The sequence below is a fragment of the Camelus dromedarius genome, chromosome X, assembly GCF_036321535.1.
Source record: "Camelus dromedarius isolate mCamDro1 chromosome X, mCamDro1.pat, whole genome shotgun sequence".
Lineage (NCBI taxonomy): Eukaryota > Metazoa > Chordata > Mammalia > Artiodactyla > Camelidae > Camelus > Camelus dromedarius.
The window spans coordinates 28,085,834-28,100,644 of record NC_087472.1 but is presented as its reverse complement, the minus strand read 5'-3'; the positions used below and the strand labels follow the sequence as shown (position 1 = coordinate 28,100,644).

Sequence of the window (14,811 nt, the reverse complement as noted above, 5' to 3'; positions counted from 1 at the left end):
ATGTGAATATTGGTTGGTGCCTTTTATGTTGCCCAGAGTTCTCTTAAACCATCTTCATTTCTTTTCATTCTTTTTTTCTGTTGTTTGGTAGTGATTCCACTACTCTGTCTTCTAGCTCACTGATCCATTCTTCTGCCTCGTTTAGTCTATTCTTGGTTCCTTCTAGTCTGTTATTCATTTCAGGAATTGTATTCTTCAACTATGGGTATTCTTTATATTTTATAATTCTTTGCTAAAAACTTCCCTTTGTGTATCTATACTCCTGAGTTCTCTGAACATCTTCACCATCATTACTCTAAACTCTTTCTCAGATAGATTGCCTATCTCCTCATCACTTATTTCTTCTGGGATTTTATCTTGTGCCTTGGCCTAGAAGATAGTCTTCTGCCACCTCATGTTGTCTGACTTTCTATTTGTATTTTTAGGTAGGTTAGTTATGTTTCTCGACCTTGGAGAAGTGGCCCTCTGTGGGAGACGTCCTATGTGTCCCAGCAGTACACTCCTCTCTTGTCACCCAAGGGCCATGGCCCAGCCCAGTGTAGAGTCTGGGCTGTGTTTGTAGAGTCCTTCCAGAGGCTTTGGAATTGTTGTTTTCTTATTTCAGGTATCTGCCCCCTTATGGATAAGGCTGGACTAGATACTTATGCAGGTTTCCTGGTAGGAGGAGTCAGTGCTTGCCCACTGCTGGGTGAAGCTTGGTCCTGGACCTCTGGTGGGAAGGGCTGTGTCTAGAGAGGCATTTGTGGCTCAGGAAGTCTGCTGATGGGTGGGGCTGTGTACCCACCCAGTATGTTGTTTGGCCTGAGGCTTCCAGCACTTAAGCCTACAGGCTATTGGGTGGGGCTAGGTCTTGGTACTAATGATCCAAGTGAGATGCCAGCCTCCAGAAAAGCTCATGTAGATGAACACTCCTGGAATGTCCTCCACCAGGTTTTATGTCCCCTAGGTGAGCCACAGCCACCCCCTACCTCCCCAGGAGATCTTCCAAAACCAGCAGGTAGGCCTGACCCAGGTTCCTATGAAGTCACTGACTCTGCCCTTGGATCCAGGGCACGCAAAATTCTGTGTGCACTTCCCAAGAGAGTGAAGTCTCTGTTTCCCCCAGTCCTTTGGGGCTTGTGGAGTTAAGCCCCTCTGGCCTTCAAAATCAGATGTTCTGGAGTCTCCTCCTTCCAATGCCAGAGCCCCGGGCTGGGGAGCCTGACATGGGGCTCAGAACTCTCACTCCTGTAGGAGGGCCTCTACAACTTAATTATTCTTCAGCTTGTGGGTTGCCCACCCAGGGGGTATGGGGCCCAATTATATAGCGAGCATGCCCCTCCTACCATCCCACTGAGGTTCCCTCTTTGTTTCCAGTTGAAGAGGATCTTTTTTGCTAGGTTACAGTCTCTTTTCTGATGGTTGCTTAGTAGTCTGTTGTGATTTTGCTGTAGTTTTGAGGAGAGGCAAGCTCGTGGTCCTACTACTTTGCCATCTTGACCTTGACTTAGAGAAATGCAAATTGAAACCATAATGAGATATTACCTCCAACATATTAACATAGCTACTACCAAAATAAAACAAGATAATGACACTGATGAAAATGTACAGAAATTCAAACCCTGTGCACTGCTGCTAGGATTTGAAAATGGAACAACCACTATGGAAAACAGTGTGTCAGATCCTTAAAAAACTGAAGAGAACTTCCATATGACCAGGTAATCCAAGTTCTAGATATATATCCAAAATAATTGAAAGCAGAGTCTTGAAGAGATATTGCAAACTCACTTTCATAGCAGCAGTATTCACAATAGTGAAGAGGTGGAAACAACCCAAATGTTGGTCTTCAGATGGATGGATAAATAAGATATATACAGAACATGGAGTTTTATTCTTTCCTTAAAAGAAAGGAAGTCCTGTGACATGGAAAGACATGTATAAAACTTGAGGACAAAAATGCAAGTGAAATAAGCTAGTCATATAGAAAAAAATGCTTTAGGATTCCACAGATAAGTGGTAAGTAGTCAAATTCATAGAAAAATAAAGAATGGTGGGTACCAGTGGCTGGTGGGAGGGAGAACAGGGAATTATTTAGAGAGTAAAGAGATCAGTTTTGCAACATGGAAAAGTTCTGGAGATCTAATAGCATAACAAGAATATACTTAACACTATTGACCAATACAGAAAAAATTTATTATATAGTAAATTATATTTTAAGGTGTTTTTCCAATAAAAACAAAAATTTTAATGTAGATTTTCAACCTAATGAAAGATGGTGGGAATAAGACAAATGGTGGGAATAAGACAAAAGATTCTTCAAGGCAAACTAATTAGGTTTCAGGGGAAAATTCCAGAGAGGAAAAAATTGTAACTAATTTCTAAACAATAAGATTAAGATTCTGCAGGTATAAATATAACTCTGAATGTGCTTTGTTTCTAATGACTGATAAGGAGTAGTTTGGGTTTTTTTCCTAATTTAAAAATAGCAAATAAAATTTTCTGTAGTGAGGCTTTGATGATATGTTTGGACAATCCGGGTATTGCTTTTATGAATGGGCACAAAAATAACTGATCCTTAATTACACTGTGATAAGAACCATTTTAAAGATAAAGTGCAGAAAAGAAATGGCCACAGTCCCTCTGCAAGATCATCTTCCTCCATATAGCGTTTACAACATCTACTCATTTAAAACCACCTCAGTCCCTACTGGAACAGGACAGCTAACCTCCACATCTCAAACCACCTTGGAACTAGAGGGCCAACCTGCACAGCTGATCCCCTATCCTGGACATAGTGACGTCTAAAAGTCCCACTACCGCCAAAGGATTAGGACCTCGAGGCCTGTAATTGAATTAGGATGGACTGTGTAACAGACTAGACAAGCAATGCACAACACAAATGCATGAGCAGTTCAGCAAGGACTACTGCCCTAGATTGGCAGACATGCTTGATTGTTGGTGGAGCTGGGGAAAGGCAGCTTGTCCTGCAACCAAGTGGCTGCAATCTGACAGTCCTGACTCTCCACATTGGGCCATTCATGACCACTTCTGTAGCAAGCATAGGATTGAGATGCAGAAGCAAGAGCCATTGTTCCTGGCCCTGCAGACACCCACAGGTTCTTGGAGAAGGTGGCCTAGAAAGTTGAAGTCTGTAAACGCAGCAGCCTTAGCGGACCTCTCTGCCTGGTCTTGAGCCCAGACCACACACAGGTCAAGCCTCCAGGGTCTGAGAGAGCCCCTGAGATGGCACTACAGTTGCCACCTCTCTGTTGGGCATTGCTTCTATGGCCCAGACCTAGGAAGAGGGAGCAACTGCTGCTGCTTCCATGCTGTCTTATCCCACTGAGGGCCTGTCCCTTCTGGACTCCGCTCTCAGTAACCCTCCCAACCCCCCACCCCTAGACTCCATGGCCCACCCCCTACCCCCTCCAGCAACCACCTCAAGCCCCCTTGACCCTAGGCAGCCAAGCTCCACACCTGAACCCCAGATTTGGACAGAGGGACATCTTGGGTTCCACCTCTGCTGCTGCTGCCGCTGCCAAAGCAGACAGCCCACCAGTTACCCTACCTGAGCTCTAGCTGGGGTGCATCCTGCCCCAGAGAGGCTTCCAGAGCCCTGGGCCCACCTAGGCCAAAACTGCCCCTGCTCCAGGGGGAAGGGGGCACGCACCCAAATGCCCAAAGCCCCTGACTGGGGTTCCCTCAGAGTGGCTTTTACCAATCTAGCCCAGATGTGGTGGCTAGCAGGAGCCCGAGCCTCAGCTTCCTGTGCCCAACCCGCCAGGCACAGGGCTGTGGACCTTGTCCTGGTGCCCCTGCCTGGACTTACCATGGCCTGCCCACACTCCCCATACCCCACTCCTTGCTGGCTGGGCCAAGCTCTGGACCCTGGAGTGTGGAGGGAGGGCCAGAATCTTGTCCTGACTTATCAACTCCAGGGGAAGAGACAGTGTAGGGTGTACAGAATTGCCTGCCCTCCCACCCCCACTGAGTCCTCTCCTGCACTTTGCTGAGGGAAAAAATGCCAACCTATGTCCAACCTGGCTCCAACATGGCATCTCACCATCTTGGCCACTTTAGGGGAGCACGCCCACATCTAATGTTCTAGAGAGCAGAGCCTCATCCTGTTGGGTCCTCATAGTCTGCCTTCGTGACCAGAAGAGCAAGGGCTCCTCATCCAGGCACCTAGCAGTGGACCTAAGCCTATCCTTGACTGTGTCTTTAGCACTGGAGCTGGGCAAGAGACATCAAGAGACACACTGAATGTGGGCACAGAGTCCTAGCCTCTCCTTACTAGGGCCAGGGGAGCTACATTCTCTAGAGTCAGAGAGGCCAGCCTAATGGTTGTACACACAGGTCCATCTAGAGGAGGTGGATTCCATATCCAGGACACCAAAGGAAACTAGTGTTGGTGGAAGGTCAACTCTGTTTACCACTGTTAACACAGTGCCAGAAATTAAAAATAAATAGCTCTAAATTAGTGTAAAAAGCCCTATCCTTATTAAGGCAATGCCAGGTCTAGCGTTTCCTTTTAAAAAACATTTCATGGCTGTATTTTTATTTTCAGTCACTAATGAAGGGTCTGTGTATCATAATGTAAATGGAAGTCTTTCAAGAAGAAAATCACCAATATGATAACCTTTTGTTTCAATAGAAATGTTTATCCCTTTTACTAGGCAATAAAAAGTAAGGGTAATACAAGTATATTACAGTTGTTTTGTTTTGATCCTTTTAATAATGTCTGGTTCTTAGTCTCCAAAGGTTCTTAAGCCCATCTTGTTATGTATTAGGAAGGATGTCTATACCCTTTCATTATACATTTATTATTAAGATATTCATCATTTTCTGGAATCATTGGATCAGAGTCTGTTATCCATACTTCTTGTCAATAATAATCAATTGAGCCCCTAATTCCTTGTTTCCAGTTGATTTCATGCTCTTCCTGTTTGGGAAGACACCTGGGACCTCAGGCAGGTGGTCTTTGTAGGTCCTGGTGTCAACTTTGGTCAAAAGGGCACAGCTAGACCACCTTGCTCACAGCCTTGGGTAGGGACCACGAGTTTGTGTGGGTCAGGACCTAGTCACTGGATTAATACATAGGGAAGTTTCAGCATCCTCTCCACTCAATATTAACTTTAAAAATGTTAGACTCTTAGAAGTATGTAAAAAATGGGAAATTCAAGGGTTTCAGTATCCCTATAATAAAATGTTTTTAAAAATTTGACATTTGAATTATTTACAAGAGTGCACACCAGAGGGAAAACATTTCAGAGACATTGATTTTTAATTTCTTTCTCCCCAGCTTTACCAACACAGTGCTCAAAAATCCAACACTCAGAGGGGTATGTTTCACAAAGTTTTAACCTTTCAAAGGGCTGATTAGAATATGGAAAATACACCATTCACTGAAACTGAGAAAATTAACAAAATTCTTGACAATCAAGGGCTTTACCAATATTTACATAATTCCATGAATCCAGTTAGAAATAAAATTTACAGGATTGTAAAGTATCAATAATAAAAGATTACATGGTTAGGATAATGTAAATACACATAAAAATCTACAGGAGGAAAATTTTTTAATTCCTCTAGGATGGAAAAGTAGACTTAAACAAGAATCAAGATGTACCACATTCCCAAACAAACAGACTTAGCCTCATGAACATACCAATTCTTTATCACTTAATCAATCCATTCTAATCCCAAAGAAAATCCAAAAGGTTATTGGTGTTTATTTTTTTTAGAGGAGTTACTGGGGATTGAACTCAGGATCTCATGCATGCTGAGCATGGGCTCTACCATTTGAGCTATACCCTCCTCCCCTAAAAGGCTTTTGAATGCTCTTATTACTTTCCATTGTTAATAAGGGAAAATAAACAAGCAGAGATACTCAGGAGAATTATGGCAATAAATAGCCATGTTGTGAAAGAACCACTCGTACTACATGTGAAAATATATAGTAGAACACGAAGTTCAAGAAGGGACCTGAAGACATAAGAATTTAGTATAAAATGAGGCAGCCTCCCAAATCAGTGAGAGTGAAGATGGCCACAGGAAAATAGGCTCATAGTTCCACACCTCTCACAATATACCAGGATAAACTGTACATAGATCTGAGAATTAAATGTACTACAAACAGAACCATACAACTACTAGAAGAAATAATGGATAAGATTTCCCTTTATAGCTCTGGAGCAGGAAAAAAGCTTTTTGTATGTTTGACTTGAAAATCCTTTAAAACAAAGGGGGTAAATATGAACACATAAAATCTACCATATTAACCAAAAAACCATAATCACAGTACATTGATAAATCTTACAAAGTATGAGTTCCAAACCAAGAACAGCCCTTTCTTAGGGGCCTGTATTACCTGCCATTTCCTCACATCTCTTGGATCTGACTTGTTTCAAGTGCCCAAATCGCCTTTACCCATGTAATGGTAATAATCCCACTATAAACAGTACACTCCTTTATATGAACATTCCTGACCCTTTTACTGCAATTGCCCTCTCATGTCTTAAATCTTTTCTGCAGAAGTTATTCGAGTTTTTACCTTTTAGAAACAAAGCCGCTCTACTGCCAGTTGTCAGTAACAAGATACAAGTGCTTGCAGAAACACACCTTTACCATGTCAGAAAATAACTAGCATAATTATGTCTTTTTCTTTTGAAATTTTTTGTCCACATAAATTGTTCACCATATTCAGTTTGTATTATACTCAAAAACTTAATTATCTTTTTACCCAGAAACTGTTTCTTTAAAAAACTTCATTGCCACTTTCATTAATAAAATGACTCCTCTTACCACACAGAACTGTAAATAGATGAAAACGTAAAACGCCACTAGTCCCATCACCTGGGGAGAGGCCCAGAAAATTTGGGGGCCTATTCTTCCATGTGGTTTAAATGCACATACGTGAAAATGGAACTATAATTTTTTAGGTTAAAAATTCATTAACGGAAATATGACTTCTCTAGGGATACGTTCCACTTTGTTCCTTGGCTGCACATACACACAAATTAGCAGATACTTCAGGAACTTTAAGGAAACTTGTGGATTTCTCTTAAGAGCTCATGGACTTAGGGAGCTCACTGTCGCATTCAGTTTCACACAGGTGTGATTCTAGTGCCATCCATCATTCAAGTCATATCAGGCCCGTGCCTGAAACTCTCCAGTGATTTCCCGTTGAAATGAGAATGAAAATAATTGCCAAGCGTGGCCAGCAGTGAACAAGACGAGGCTACCCTTTGCCCTGATTACTTATCCACTTTGTTCCTTGGCTGCTTTGGCCCAGACACCTATGTTCTGGGTGTTTCTTTAAAAAGTTTTACTGAAAGAGGTATAATTGGCTGAAGGTAAACTGCTCTATTTAAAGTATACAATTTGATAAATATTGACGTATGTTACACCTGAAAAATGATCACCACAGTCAAAATAAGGAACACATCCATCACACCGTGTTTCTTGCTCCCTCGGCATACGTTGTCGTGGAAGCTACACTGTTGCTCCAAAGAGGTTCTTTAGTTATTTATTCCGTGCTTAACTAGGGATATAATTTACTATTAAGGCAGTTTCATGTGTACTAAGAAACATGTACCTAGAGTGTCTGAAGGTTCCTGAGAAGTTCCTTTCCTTACATACTTGATATTTCCTGCCCTAGATCAAATGTTACCTAAGTAAAATCTTTCACAGGAATCTTGAATTAATGGGTGTTATAGTATAGCTTCCTATTGCTGCTTTTGGTTTAAGGGTCATTTTGAGTCTTAGTCATTGTAAATGTGGAGATTTTGGCACATTTCCACCCATAAATTGTTGAATTCATTACGTTAGCTAAGGAAAGAGTATGTGGTAGTTTATGATTTATGTGTGGGATAGGTGTACTATGTGTACATTTATAGTGGTCATCATTGCAGAAAAATGAAGAATTCAGAACCCAACCGTAAACTCAAGACAAGCCGCAAAAATAGGAATAGAAACTCAAAGACCTTGGAACAGAATTGCAGCATGAAACCCAGGTAATGAAAGCACATATTATCTTGTCCAATGGAAGGAAAAGGTGACCAAAAGCTGACTTACTGGCAATTATCTGTTTTCGTTTAAACCACTCTACAGATAGGATTTTCAAAAAAATACATAATTTCCATACGGGGGAAGAGCTCATTAGTTTTAAAAAAAATGCCATGGATTTTGTGACAGAATATATTATAGAAACAAAAATTGCTGAGAGGAAAATCATGATGATTTGAAAAACTGGGACCACAGAATTCCCTTTCAAAAAGAAAATTCTAAAAGCTTTTTACATGTCTGCAAATCTCAACTGCCATCGTTTCAAAAATGAAAACTTTACATATCCACCTACATTATTTATGACAAAAAGATCCCCATTCTACACTTAAAATCGTTATTCGGGGTGGGGGGGTCAAGACATCTGTCTTGAGGGAATATGAAGTAGTGATTAATTTTTCTGTATACTTCTGCAATCTCGACTATCATCATTTCAAAACCTGTAAACTTTGTAATTCCACAGATCCACCTACATTCTATTCTCTTTGCAAGTACCCATGGGGGCTTGTTAATCTTAAGTAGGTGGTCTACCCTTGACAACCGATTAAGTACTCTCCTCAAGACAGCTTACGCTCGGAGGTAATGTGCAGCATGTGAAGACTATCTTAATATAGTAGACTCCCACTAGATGTTTTGTCTTAAATTGTTCTGTATCCACAATTCTGCCAAGAAGTATGTGACCAGTGAACTCCAAGTGACGCAGTCTGGTGGCTTTTTCCTGGCCTCATTCTGCTTCACTTTATAAAACTGGGTTTCTTTTCAATAAAGCTTTCATTAAAAAAAAAAAAATCCTACTTTCCTTTTCGCATCTCTGAGAGCTGAGCCGGGCTCTCTCCCCTTTTCCACACCCCGATAGCTGCTGCATCAGACAGGGAATGGAAACAGGTCTGAGAAGAACTACATTCAGATCCTAATCATGCTTCAAATGAGTATGTGACATTTGATCAGTCACCTAAACTTTTAGAGTTTGTTTCCTCTTCTAAAACAGTGAGATGAAACTACTTATCATACCTACATTACAAACCAAAAAGAGGAAAAACTTTGGATAAGCCTTATTCTTATGCAAATGGATATTACTTAACTAATTACTGGTAGTAGAAAACAGCTCAGTCACTGCTGCTATATAAGACACCCTTTGTGCCCCACTTAGGGATTAGATGAGAATGCCAACTCTTCTTCTAGCAGTAGTCACTGTGTAGTGTTTAAAATGTTCATCAAACATCTATACAAGTCCTTTGCATGCACTATTAAGCCCTCAAATGCTGACAAATTAATAAGCAGTGTATACTTGATTTTAAAAAACCCCACAAACATCTACTGCTGTGTATTCTGGGCTTCATATTCTATTGCAAGCATTTAAACATTGGACTATTTGTATTACAGGAGCATGGACTCACAGGGGGCTCTTAAATTCCAGGACCACCTCCACTGCATCCACAGGCAGGTGAGGGGCCATCCCCACCACCGTCTCTACCAGTGCCACCTCTACCCACAGGAATTGCTCCTCCTCCTCCTCCAACTCCTTTATCTCTACTAAATGGTACACCATACCCACCACCATCACCTTTGTTTGGGCATCTCCTGGTGTAACCTAAAACATGAAGCAGAAATAAATGTATAAAACTGACCTTCATGAATTGATTCTCGAACTGCATGACTTGATTCTCCGTGAAGACAATCAAATTGTCAGCGGTAAAATTTTGACTAGAGGTTTTTGACATTTTTCTAATTCATAGCTGTGTAAAAGTACGGAATATTTTCAGAGAACTAACTGTTGACTCTAACTTTCCTTTGTGAGCTCACCAACTTATGCTCCTCTTTCAGTGTATAGTTTTCTCAATAAGGTTAGCCCTCAGTATCCGTCGGGGATTGGTTCCAGGACCCCTGTGGATACCAAAATCAGCAGATGCTCACGTCCGTTACACTTGGCCCTCCATATCTGTGTGTCCATATCTGTGGATGTGGAACCCATGGATATGGAGGGCTGACTGTAATTCTGTGCGTCCCCATGCAAGTCATCAATTACTTAAAAGGTGCCATAATGTGATCCCTCTGGGACTGCTAGATGTCCTGAGGATGAATCCTCAGGCACTAAACCAAAGAATGCCGTTCGGCTGGAAGGAGCTAGTGTCCCTTCTCTTCAGAGCTGGACAGATTTTTAGTCTCTTTGTCAAACAGTTTCTTGAGACTTTATATATTAGAAACCTTCCCAATTTTAAGCCAAATTCAAAAGGTCACCCAACCCAGTTTACTTCAAAGTTCCCCTTAGGCTTTCCCTACCTAGGAAATGACTCCTAGGTCCCTTTCACCTAGGAAATGTACTGTTATCCTCAGATCTTAACGACGCAAATAAAAGTCACATGCCTCACTTAAAATATGGAAGTCCAGATAGAAGGAGGAACTCACCACAGCACCTGCAGAGTGCCAAGGGCTAGTTCAAAGTAGATTTGGGTTTCTCGGATATTCGGCTATGCCAAGCAATGTCGACACAAATAATCAAAGCAATCTATACTGAGGAATAGGAGGGAGTTTTCTTTGTGGCAAGCTGAGGAATAACTCTTAGGTATAGCCTCCACCAAGGAAGAAAGCACCCCAGAGAAGCATGGTTTTCAGCACAATTTTGTATCTCCTAAGAACAAAGAACACGTAACAAACACAACAGGTTTCTTCCTTCAAGGTTTCAACAGAGATGAGGTTACAGATAAGCATGCACACAGTGAGCCAGCATGATCCTGGCCTCTGGGAAGGGAACCGTATCTTTGAAGGCATACTAGCATTGGCATGACAGGAAGGGACACTACTCCTTATCTTCAAAGTGGACATTCTTTAATGGTTAAATCCGATGAACAACGTGTATTTGACGGCCATGAGTCAAGCTGTTCTAGTTCAGATAAAGTTCAGGCCAACAGATTAATTTCCAAAATACACAAACAGCTCATACTACTCAGTATCAAAAAGACAAACCACCCAATCTAAAACCGGGCAGAAGACCTAAGAGGTATTTCTCCAAAGAAGACATACAGATGGCCAACAGGCACATGAAAAGATGCTCAACATCACTAATTATTAGAGAAGCACAAATCAAACGTACAATGAAGTGTCGCCTCACACGAGTCAGAATGGCTGTCATCAAAAAGTCTACAAATAATAAATGCAAGAGAGGATGTGCAGAAAAAGGAACCCTCCTACTCTGTTGGTGAGAATGTAAATTTGTACAGCCACTATAGAGAACAGTATGGAGGGTCCTCAAAAAACTCAACATAGAGTTAACCATGACACAGCAATCCCACTCCTGGGCATATATCCAGAAAAGACGAAAACTCTAATTTGAAAAGACACATGTACCCCGCAATGTTCATAGCAGAACTGTTCACAGTAGCCAAGACATGGAAACAACCTAAGTGTCCATCAACAGACCAATGTGTAAAGATGTAGTACATATATACAGTGGAATATTACTCAGCCATAAAAAAGAATTGCAGCAACATGGATGGACCTTGAGATCATCATACTAAGTGAAGTCAGACAGAGAAAGACAAATATCATATGCTATCATTTCTATGTGGTATCCAAAAAATGATACAAATGAACTCATTTATAAACCAGAAATGAACTTACAGGCATAAAAAACAAACGTATCGCTACCAAAGGGGAAGGGTGGTGGAGAGATAAATCAGGAGTTTGGGATTAACACACTACTATATACAAAATAGATAACAAGGACCTACTGTACAGCACAGGAAACTATATTCAGTATCTTGTAATAATCTATAATGGAAAAGAATCTTAAAAAGAAGAGAGATGTGTGTGTGTGTGTGTGTGTGTGTGTGTGTGTGTGTGTGTGTGTAATTGAATCACTGCACAGAAAACTAACACAACATTATAAATCAACTACAATTTAAAACAAAGGTATTATATTTTGTCAAGTGGTTATCCTGCGTCAATTGACATGATTATGTGGTTTTTAGGCTTCATTCTATTTATGCCTATTTATGTGTCTATGATACTAATTTCCACATATGGATCCATCATTGCATTCCTGGGATTATTCTGACACGTTCCTGCTAATACGCTGTTAGATGAGGATTCCTAGTATTTTGTTGAGAATTTTTATGCGGATAGTCAAACAAGATATTGGTCTGTACTTTTCTTGTGATATTTTTTGTCTGGCTTTGATATTAGGATAATACTGGTCATAAAAAATGACAAAAGATGCTGTGATGGTTAATTTTATGTGTCAACATGTCTAAGCCATGACTCCTACATATTTGCTCACACACTAGTCTAAATGTGAACTGAAGGTCTATTTTGGATGAGATTAGCATTTATAATTAAAGTACAGATTACTATCCATAATGTAAGTACGATTCATCAAATCAGTTGATAACCTTAAGAGAAAACAGAGGTCCACCAAGGAAGAGGAAACCTACTTCTACACTGCCTTACAACTTCGACTGCAACATGAACTTTTCCATGGACTTCCATCATGCCAGTCTGTAACACAGACTTTGTACTTCCCAAACTCCAACATCACAGGAGACAATTCTGAAAAATAAACCTATCCCGCCTTGTATATAGCTCCATTTCTATGGACCTTAATTTCGTGATTTTACGTTTTTCTGAGAAACTTGAGAAGGAATGGTATTAATTTCTCTTTATGAAGGAAGACATTTGGTCTAACAATCGCAACTGTTGTGATGATTTAAATTACTTATAATCAATTGCTACATATGTTTTTGTATTCTTCTGATAATACACCAAATGATGCCATTTGTTGGCTACTTTTATGAATATACAATTGTATCACTCTGGATAAGCCGTGATTCCCACTAACAATACTAACTTTAGTGATGTACAATTTCTTTATGTAGTCTAGTTAAACATATGGTAATTTTGTAAACCAGCTATCAGTTATCTAATTCGTCTTTTCTCTATTCCATTTATGCTATATTAACCTTACTTATTTTCCTCCTTCGGTTAGATCTGGGTTTAGTTTCTGCATCACTGTGAGATTTTAGAAAAGGGATGATAACATGTTGATTTAACTTTCTTTTTCTATTACATGTTCATACATAAAAATTCTGTTAAAATACTACACACTCTGCAAAATGTATCATACAATTCACTTCTTTAAGGTAAAAAAAGTTAATTATTTTACGATAACCACAGACGTGAACACATTTCAGCAAAATCAGTTTTACAATGTTTCAGTGACTCAACAAAAAGAAGCCCCGTGTGATGATACGTCACTGCCATACCGATCAACCTAGTTTGAGTACAGAAAATACGAGGGCAACAGGCCCTATATTAACTAATAATGTTAAAATCATTTTCTTCAGAAATCAAGTAGTAGCCTCCAACGATGCAACAGTACGTGTTTCTATAACACATACTTATAAGATATTGATGATACACACAGGAGTGACTTAGCAAACACAAGTATACTAACAAAGACAAACACAGAAAACACCTCACAGAACATTCACTAAAAAGAAGCCCCTCTTCCTGGTAAATAAAACATCAGCATCTCTCCCCTCCCTGGCCGCACACAGCTCCACTGCACTGACTTCCCGGGGACGAGGCCTTGTGTCCTGGGACCGGGGGGGGGGGGGGGGGGGAGTCGGGGGGGGGGGGCGGTGCGAGTGAAGAGCTACCCCACAGCTTTGCTCCGGGTGGACGCCGAGCCCGGAAAACGAACCCCGGTGACGCCACCACGCACACCTGGCGCCTGGGTAACTACGACTCTGCACGCCTCGGCGCGCGGCGCCTCCATCGATGACAGGGAGGAAGGGAGGCAGAAAGAAGAGAGGGCCCTAGTGTCCAAAGACAAGGGACAGGTGAAACAAGGCAGGCTCCTCCCTGCTCCCCGCCATTCCCCCCAGCATCCCGCACCCCGCCCCAGCTGAGACAAGGGCACTCTACCCTGGCTGGTGGTCGCAAAAGAAAAGGAGAGGATCTAGCAGGACAGGACCTGACTCTGCACAGACACACCAAGGCCAGGGGACCTACAACGCTGAGAGCCAACGAACGCAAAAGAGCCTACATTGCTACGTCAGCCCGGTGGGGTCCCAGAGCAGGCGAGATGGACACGGCCCTCTGTGCGTCGGCTTGCTTTCACCTGCATTCAAGCCCGCGAGCGCGCGCACACAACAATCCCACGTCTTTCCCACTGCAGGGAGGGGGTCGCAAGGCGGAGGCACAAGTGAGGAGCCGCCACGGTGCACCGGTGAGGGCTTCTGCCTTGACTGGGATAATACATCTCCCTCCACGGTGGCACCTCCAACGCACTCACAGGGGAAAAGTACGAGAGAAGGAACGGTCTATGTGAATATACACGCATACGCACACATACGCAAGTGCACGTGTGTCCCTGGTACACGTACCTCCTTACGACACACGCGCACCCTTACGTACGTAAATACGTAAGTACACAGGTGCGAACGAGTCCGGGGTTTGAGGGTAGAGTACGGAACACACTCCCGTGGAGAGCTTCCCAGAAGGGTCCGCTGAACTAATGGCCCTCACCAAGGTCCTGTATCTGTGTGGATGGAGACACTGAGCTCTGCACCTGTCCCATGGACTTCAAACCCGCACGCATACGCGCACATCCTCCCCCACCCTCCCCCCCTCCACTGCCCAGGACCCCTACCACCACAACCTCCCGAGGGCACTCGCTGGCAGAGTGACTTCCCGAGCCCCCCTGGAGGTGAGCAGGAACAATCCACCCCAGCTCCCCGGGTCCCTGTCAGTTCCTCCCGCTGTCCCCGT

The 14,811-nt window shown here is 42.2% G+C and overlaps 2 long non-coding RNA genes across 12 annotated transcripts in view; one reads left to right on the top strand and one right to left on the bottom strand.

The window, feature by feature from the left end:
* The window catches only part of LOC135320142 (uncharacterized), a 58,293-nt gene extending 48,617 nt beyond the window's left edge, over nt 1-9,676 (top strand). For both annotated transcript variants that reach the window (XR_010379374.1, XR_010379375.1), the window contains exons 6-7: nt 7,893-7,994; nt 9,427-9,676. This is a non-coding gene — a long non-coding RNA (uncharacterized LOC135320142). The remainder of the gene's footprint in view (nt 1-7,892; nt 7,995-9,426) is intronic.
* Nucleotides 1-14,811, bottom strand: part of LOC116152181 (uncharacterized) — a 123,525-nt gene that overhangs the window by 10,557 nt on the left and 98,157 nt on the right. The window lies entirely within an intron of this gene.